This window comes from Moschus berezovskii, chromosome 11, assembly GCF_049115385.1.
Source record: "Moschus berezovskii isolate FMDL1 chromosome 11, NW_MosBer_1.0, whole genome shotgun sequence".
Lineage (NCBI taxonomy): Eukaryota > Metazoa > Chordata > Mammalia > Artiodactyla > Moschidae > Moschus > Moschus berezovskii.
In genome coordinates, this window is record NC_142470.1 from 54,242,111 (window position 1) to 54,250,400 (window position 8,290).

Genomic DNA, 8,290 nt, shown 5'->3' on the forward strand with positions numbered 1-8,290 from the left:
TATTTCTATGAATATTGTTTTATCTTTTCATTGGTTTAGGAAAATTTTAATCATAGCTCTTAGTTTAACTTGAATCCTTGGTTTAAATTCTGCAGAAATCTATATACATAAATCATGGGATGGATTCATTTTTAATTGCAACTTGAATTTTGGGAGTTTAGGAAAGTTGTTCAAATAATGTAGGATATCTGAACAAGAAGAAGAAAAGGGAGAGGTAGACAGAGTTCTACCTAATAGAAATCAGAAGGATAAGGGGAAGAGAGAGGACTGGACATAAGCAGGCGATTGAAGGGAGGGAGTTCAGTTCAGTCCCTCAGCTGTGTCTGACTCTTCGCGACCCCATTAACTGCAGCATGCCAGGCTTCTCTGTCCATCATAAGCCGCTGGAGCTTGCTCAAACTCATGTCCATCGAGTCAATAATGCCATCCAACCATCTCACCCACTGTCATCCCCTTATCCTCCTGCCTTCAATCTTTCCCAGCACCAGGACCTTTTCCAATTCTTTTGCATCAGATGGCCAAATTATTGGAGTTTCAGCTTCAGCATCAGTCCTTCTAATGAATATTCAGGACTGATTTCCTTTAGGATTGACTGGTTTGATCTCCATGAATTCCAAGGGTCTCTCAAGAGTCTTCAACACCACAGTTCAAAAGCATCAATTCTTCCATACTCAACTTTCTTTATAGTCCAACTCTCACATCCACACATGACTATTGGAAAAACCATAGCTTTGACTAGACGGACCTCTGTGGAGGGATGACTTACTAGGAGAATACATCTAGTTTGTTCTTGCTTTAGTTTGTTAAATTGCCCATTTATTTTGTCCAAAGAGCAGTTTTAATTTTCTATTTTATAAGATTTTCAAGAGTACTTTCCATTTACTGTTATTAAAAAAATATTGGCACAATACACAATACATTCTTGAGCCTATTTTACACCTACTAGTCTATACTTCCCACTTCTCCATCCCTACATTGTCCCTCCCTCATTCCCACTGGTAACCACTAATTTCTTTCTGTATCTGTGAGTCTGATTCTTTTATGCTATATTTGTTAGTTTGTTGTATTTTTTAAGATTCTACATATAAGTTATATCATACAGTATTTATCTTTCTTTATCTGGCATCTTTTATTTAGCATAATATCCTCCAAACTCACCCCAGTTGCTGCAATGACAAAAGTTCTTTTTTTTTTGGCTGAGTGCTATTCCACTGTGTTATGTACACACAGCATCATTTTTATCCATTCATGTATTGAACAGTTGGGTAATTCCCATGTCTTGGCAATTATAAATAATGCTGCAGTGGAAATTAGGGTTCATGTATCCTTTTGAAATTTTGTTTGTTTTGTTTTGTTTTCATATATATATCCAGCAGTGGAACTACTGGGTAATATGGTAGTTGCATTTTTAGTCTTTTGGGAATCTTTCATATTGTCAACAGTGGTTGCACTAATCTCTATTCCCACAAACAGTGTGAAAGTGTTCCCTTTTGTCTATATCATTACCAGGATCTGTTATTTTTATATATTTTGATGATAGCCATTCTAAAAGGCTTGACATGATATCTCATTGTGGTTTTTATTTGCATTTCTCTGTTGATTCATGATGTTTGGCATCTTTTCTTGTGGTTGTTTGGCCAAAGTTTCTTTTAGTGAAGGGATTTTTGATTCAAAATTTCACATGAAGGACTTGAAATATCAATCAAATCTGTTTTGCTTTGGGGTCTAAGAAATCTTATTCCTTAACTTTTCTAAGGTGCTTGTGAAATGAATGATAATGTGTGAATGAAATGTTCCTCAGAGTGACCAGTGAAGTCCCAAGTTATCCTTAATGAAATGATGTCTCTTAGAAACATAGGACCAATAACTGGAATTCTAATGAGAGTACATGTGGGAAGCAGATTGTTTCGTGGAAGAGTAGAAAGGTTATATTTTGATAGTCCAATGAAACCTAGCAACATCAGTGAGGATGCAATACTTGCAGATTTAATGTATTAAAGTCTCCAACTTGATGGTTGGCCACCTCCAAACAAATTCAAAAATTTTCAACTCTCGGCAGGTGAAAAATCTGAATTTTCACTCTGGATCAAATCCAAGGTCTTAAAACAAAAAATGAGGTAAAAAAAGAGACCTTTATGCTGTTTTAATTGGTAACCCACAGAAAAGTTTGCATAATTCATGTCTTTGTGGTGAGAACCTCAGATTCATGAGTCTCTGAGGCCAGTTCATTCAATAGAAGCAAAAGCCTCTGCCTGTGTCTACGATTCTCCTTCTTCTAACAAGCACACTTTTAACAGTAACACAAAAGAAACTGGGGAAGGATGGAAAGGAGCTTGATTTCACCAAGGATGACAGAAAACGTAAACCAGTAACAAAACCTGCATACCAACCTGGGAATAAAGAGCTAAGACACTGAATGAAACAAGAGCAGAGCTCAGGCAGCATGCTGACTTAACCAACCAATTTCAGACTCCACAAGTCAGAACCAGCAAGGCACACATGGCATGTGTGAGTGCAATTAATGGTTAAAGGATGAGATCTGAGGCAATGGATGGTGCACAGTCAATCTCTGTGACCACTGTAGTGACTGAGATAAATGAAGAGCACCAAAATGAGAGCAGGGCTTATAATAATGACAGGGTCAGCCACCATCACTTGTATTTTGGCAGAGACTTGAAGGATGAGTGTAGAAGAACTGATAGTTTCAAACTGTGGTGCTGCAGAAGATTCTTGAGAGTCCCATGGACAGCAAGAAGATCAAACCTGTCAATCCCAAAGGAAATCAACCCTGAATATTCACTGGAAGGACTGATTTGAAGTTGAAGCTCCAATACTTTGGCCACCTGATGTGAAGAGCTGACTCACTGGAAAAGACCTTGGTATTGGGAAAGATTGAGGACAGAAGAGAAGGAGATGACAGATGATGAGATGGCAGGATGGAATCACTGACTCAATAGACATGAGTCTGAGCAAACTCTGGGAGATGGTGAAGGACAGGGAAACCTGGCATGCTGCAGTCATGGCGTTACAAAGAGTAGGACATGACTGAGCAAATAAACAGTAACAACAAGGGCAGACAGAGGAGCAGGAAAGATTTATAGTGGAAAAACCAGAAGACTTAGATATACCATGATTGGAGGCCGTTAGCCTGAGAAACTGTGGTACGTTATTTTTACGATGTCTCTGGGGAAAAAAAAAAAGATATCCATGGCTAAATATATTAGCTCTTCTCTCCTATATGCTATTTTGGAGATTTACAATGAGCCATACTGAAATATTGAAACCTCTAGGAAGTTCTATATTAAAGAAATATTTTTAATTTGGATCTTCCCAAACTATTTCTTGCCACTTTATTTTCTAAACTTTATTAATGTTCTACACAAGTAGAAAGAGTTTTATGAAAGCCAAATGCTCAATCATTGTTAGGTTCCTGACACCCAAGATATGCAGCTGTCCTTCATTTAAGGCTAGAGATCCACCAGCTAACTAACAGAAATGATGCTACTATGAGCTAAGATCAAAATATGCTTCAATGTTCATCCCTGTCCCAAGAACTATATATTTTTAATAGCAAAGTATACTAAATAAATAAATAAAGATGTATTTTACATTTTCTTGCTAGGTTCCTTTTTCGTTTCCCTTTCCTCCCATCCTGCCAAGCCATCTGGCCATCATATCACTATCACTATTCGGGTGTCTTTGAAATAAACCAAAGTTTCCAATGTTGGCAGCTTTTATAGGCCATGGCAGAACTAAAAATTGTTAGATTCTGGAGAATTTTGATGAAATAACAATCTAGGTTATCAAATAATTGTTCCCTAGGCAGCTCGTATAATGTCTTTCCTTTCTTACTGTCTAGGAAAGGGCACCGCTATAAAAGATTTCCTTCTACTTTGCAGGTTTGAATTTGTGTTATCTTAAAGGTGCAACCCTGCCTTAGATAGCAACTCTAATTGGGAGCACAGTGGGGATATTTCTCTTCTTACCTTATTCATTAGAGGACAACAAAACAGATAAAGCAGCAATAAGATAGTTTTGAGTCCATTAATATCTGAGAAACTTATAATTTGCTGTCTGAATGCAAGTTTTCTTGATATTAATGGCTGTTAAAGCGTTAACAGAGTTACCTATTTTGCATGCAGCAGCATTTTAATAGGGAGCACTTAAGATAAATGTTGTTTTGGGAGAAAACTGATCTTTAATAAAGGCCTTTCAAGTATTAAAGGGAGATAACAGTGATGAATTATGAACACTAGGGAACTGTTCCAATGCTGCATACAGCAAATTGTCAGTTGCTTACAACACAGTAAGAGAGTATCTCACTGGGGTTATGGGACAGAATCTAAGCTTATAATATATCATATCTTATTATATATGATATTATATTTCTGTTATCCTTTCACCCAAAATTATCCTGTTCACTTATCTTTTCCTATGGATTACATTCACCAACTCCTTGAGATATAATAAAAAGGCTAATAACATAAAATCTTTCATTTCCAGAAGAGTACTCAGTTCTGTTTGAAAGGACACTTCAAGCACACTGAAATATCACCTCTCTTCATAAAAAGAAGGTGAAAAAACTGACCTGAGAAGACTACTTACTAGATTTTTAATAAAGGAATATTTTAATGTGTCTTTTAGAAGGATGAGGGGTTAAGAGTAAATAGACCCTCAATCTCCTCAAAATGTTGTCCTATAATTTTGCTTCCCCATAAAAAGTCATTTGAAACTGGTCACACAGCCTAAAGAGAAAAACAAGAATCAAACCTAACCAAAATGAAAGAACCCAGTATAAAACTAACCTAAAATAGAATGTTTGCCACTGTAATGTAACATTTTTACTAATACATTTGAATTTACTATCATCAAGAACCTCTGAGAGAGGAGGCAATCTAATCTCCACTTGATCTCAGGGAACAAGTACAGATAGAAAAATAAGAATTCACCTTCTTCCAGCAGAGCCCATGGATGGAAGAGAAGGGATCTGGCACCAACACACTACAACATTTTAGGTCATCACACGTTTGTTTTATATACTACCATGGAGTAAAAAGATCATATTATTTTTCAGAATTCTTTCAGGTTAAAATTTTCTGGTGTTTCCCTCCCCCAGTATAAAATATTTTCATTACCTTACTCTAACTTTCCCACCAGGACTCATTCCCAAATTTCTTTCATCCACAAGCTCTATACACTCTCTCTGACTTTCCAACCCTATTCTTCTCCAATATTTTCAATTACCATTTTTGTTGTTGTTGTTGTTAGGTGATCTATTTCATGAAGAATTTTACCTCTCTCAATTCTCTGAATAATAAGATGCTATAGTCTTTCTCAGTGTTCACTTCCCCTGAGTTCTCTGCCATCCCCTCAGATGCTAAAATTTCCTTCTAGTATTTTAGTGAATTTTACCTAGCTAAACTCTAAACCCTTAAAAGATAAACTTGTGTCTTATTTGTCCTTTCTTTCAAGGAGCTGATACAGGGTCTGAAATTAGGAAACAGGAAATGTATGTTTCTTCAGTGAATTAATTAAAAGACCCAGCTTCCAATAGACAGCAACGTAGCTTCTTCAAGTGAAAGAGCTTGATATCATCCAAGGTAGGCATGCTATGTAGCATAGAAATTAAGACTAGGTGTTACAGCCAGACTCCCTAAGTTTGAATTCTCACTTTTTTTACCAGCTGTGTTTTGAATGAAGTCATCTCTTCATGCCTCAGTTTACTCAGTTGTAAACTGGATAAGAGTGGTGGAGTGGTGTTGAAGTGTTATTTTAATGACATAACCTGGATTGTGAATAAAATTTTTAGACTCATGACTTTTCTCAGGACATCATAAATACTATATATACATGCAGTTGAGCAGAACTAATGTTATAGAACAATCTCTTTCTAAGTGGTTCATTCCTTGTCACAATAATACCTTTTAAAGCTTATACCTATATTGCTCCTTGTGCTTCCCCATTGGTGGCTTGTTGGTAAAGAATCTGCCTGCAATGCAGGAGATGCAGGAGACATGGTTTGGATCCATGGATTCGGAAGATTCCCTGGAGGAGGTCATTGCAATCCATTCCAGTATTCTTGCTGGAAGAATCCCATGTATAGAGGAACCTGGAGGGTGTCCATCGGGTCGCAAAACAGTTGGACATGACTGAAGTGACTGAGCACATGCACACATATTTTTACTCCTTATTTATACACCTTGATGTTTCTAAATAGTCCTAATGTTTGGATGGTGGCATCTTGATACTTCACTTACACTGACAGTATCTAATCAATCAGTGAAGTGGTGGCTTGCAAGAGAGAGCCAAAAAGGGACTAATCTAAGCAGAAAGGCCTAGTATGATAGATTATAAGTATGAGAGGGCATGCTAATAAACCTGTTAATTTAGAGTCTCCATTAAGCATCTCACTTTACTCCCTCACAGAAATGAAAGCAATCTGCCTATGCCAGTCATTAATAGTCTCTCAGAGTCTAACTCCCTGAAGACCCATTCTGTTTGCAGGAGAGTATTTTTCCCCCATTTAAAAATGACTTGACTTAAATTAAAGTAGCAATCCATTTTGCAAGTTGTAAGTACACATCCATGAAGATGGAAACGGCAACCCACTGTAATATCCTTGCTTGGGAAATCCCATGGACAAACGAGCCTAACGGATTACAGTCCGTGAGGTTGCAAAAGAGTAGAACATGTGACTGAGGGACTAAACAATAAACAACAAGTACACAGCCAACTACTAGTCATTATTTTAAAAGTAATTAGGAAAATATAAAGAAGCTTGTGAAATACCTTTGAACATCGCCTAGAATACAAGCAGATTAAAAGGAATGCTTCTGCTAAACACATATCTCACTTCTTCAGCATATTTCACATATGTTCACATCTCTGCAGTTTCCAAATTCTATAAAATAAAATATATTTTTATGTTTTTGTGATAACAAATATTTAGATTAAAAATACATCACTTGGATTGGAGGGTGTGTATATTAATATATTCCATCCAAGTGTAATTGGTAAACACCAATGATGCATTTGTATTTCATTCAGGGAGGTATGTAAAATCCACACTCTGCTCTAAATAAAACATGTGTGTGTGCAGAACTGTACAAAAAAGATCTTCACAACCAAGATAGTCACGATAACGTGATCACTAACCTAGAGCCAGACATCTTGGAATATGAAGTCAAGTGGGCCTTAGAAAGCATGACTACGAACAAAGCTAGTGGAGGTGATGGAATTCCAGTTGAGCTATTTCAAATCTTGAAAGATGATGCTGTGAAAGTGCTGCACTCAATATGTCAGCAAATTTGGAAAACTCAACAGTGGCCACAGGACTGGAAAAGGTCAGTCTTCATTCCAATCCCAAAGAAAGGCAATGCCAAAGAATGCTCAAACTGCCACACAATTGCACTCATCTCACACGCTAGTAAAGTCATGCTCAAAATTCTCCAAGCCAGGCTTCAGCAATATGTGAACCGTGAACTCCCAGATGTTCAAGCAGGTTTTAGAAAAGGCAGAGGCACCAGAGATCAAATTGCCAACATCCGCTGGATCATGGAGAAAGCAAGAGAGTTCCAGAAGAGCATCTATTTCTGCTTCATTGACTATGCCAAAGCCTTTGACTGTGTGGATCACAATAAACTGTGGAACATTCTGAAAGAGATGGGAATACCAGACCACCCGACCTGCCTCTTAAGAAACCGGTATGCAGGTCAGGAAGCAACAGTCAGAATTGTACATGGAACAACAGACTGGTTCCAAATAGGAAAAGGAGTACGTCAAGGCTGTATATTGTCACCCTGCTTATTTAACTTATATGCAGAGTACATCATGAGGAACGCTGGGCTGGAAGAAGCACAAGCTGGAATCAAGATTTCTGGGAGAAATATCAATAATCTCAGATATGCAGATGACACTACCCTTATGGCAGAAAGTGAAGAGGAACTCAAAGGCCTCTTGATGAAAATGAAAGAGGAGAGTGAAAAGGTTGGCTTGAAGCTTGACATTCAGAAGACAAAGATCATGGCATCTGGTCCCATCACTTCATGGGAAATAGATGGAAAAAGAGTGGAAACAGTGTCAGACTTTATTTTTTTGGGCTCCAAAATCACTGCAGATGCTGATTGCAGCCAGGAAATTAAAAGACGCTTACTCCTTGGAAGGAAAGTTATGACCAACCTTGATAGTATATTAAAAAGCAGAAACATTACTTTGCTAAAGAAAGTCCGTCTAGTCAAGGCTATGGTTTTTCCTTTGGTCATGTATGGATGTGAGAGTTGGACTGTGAAGA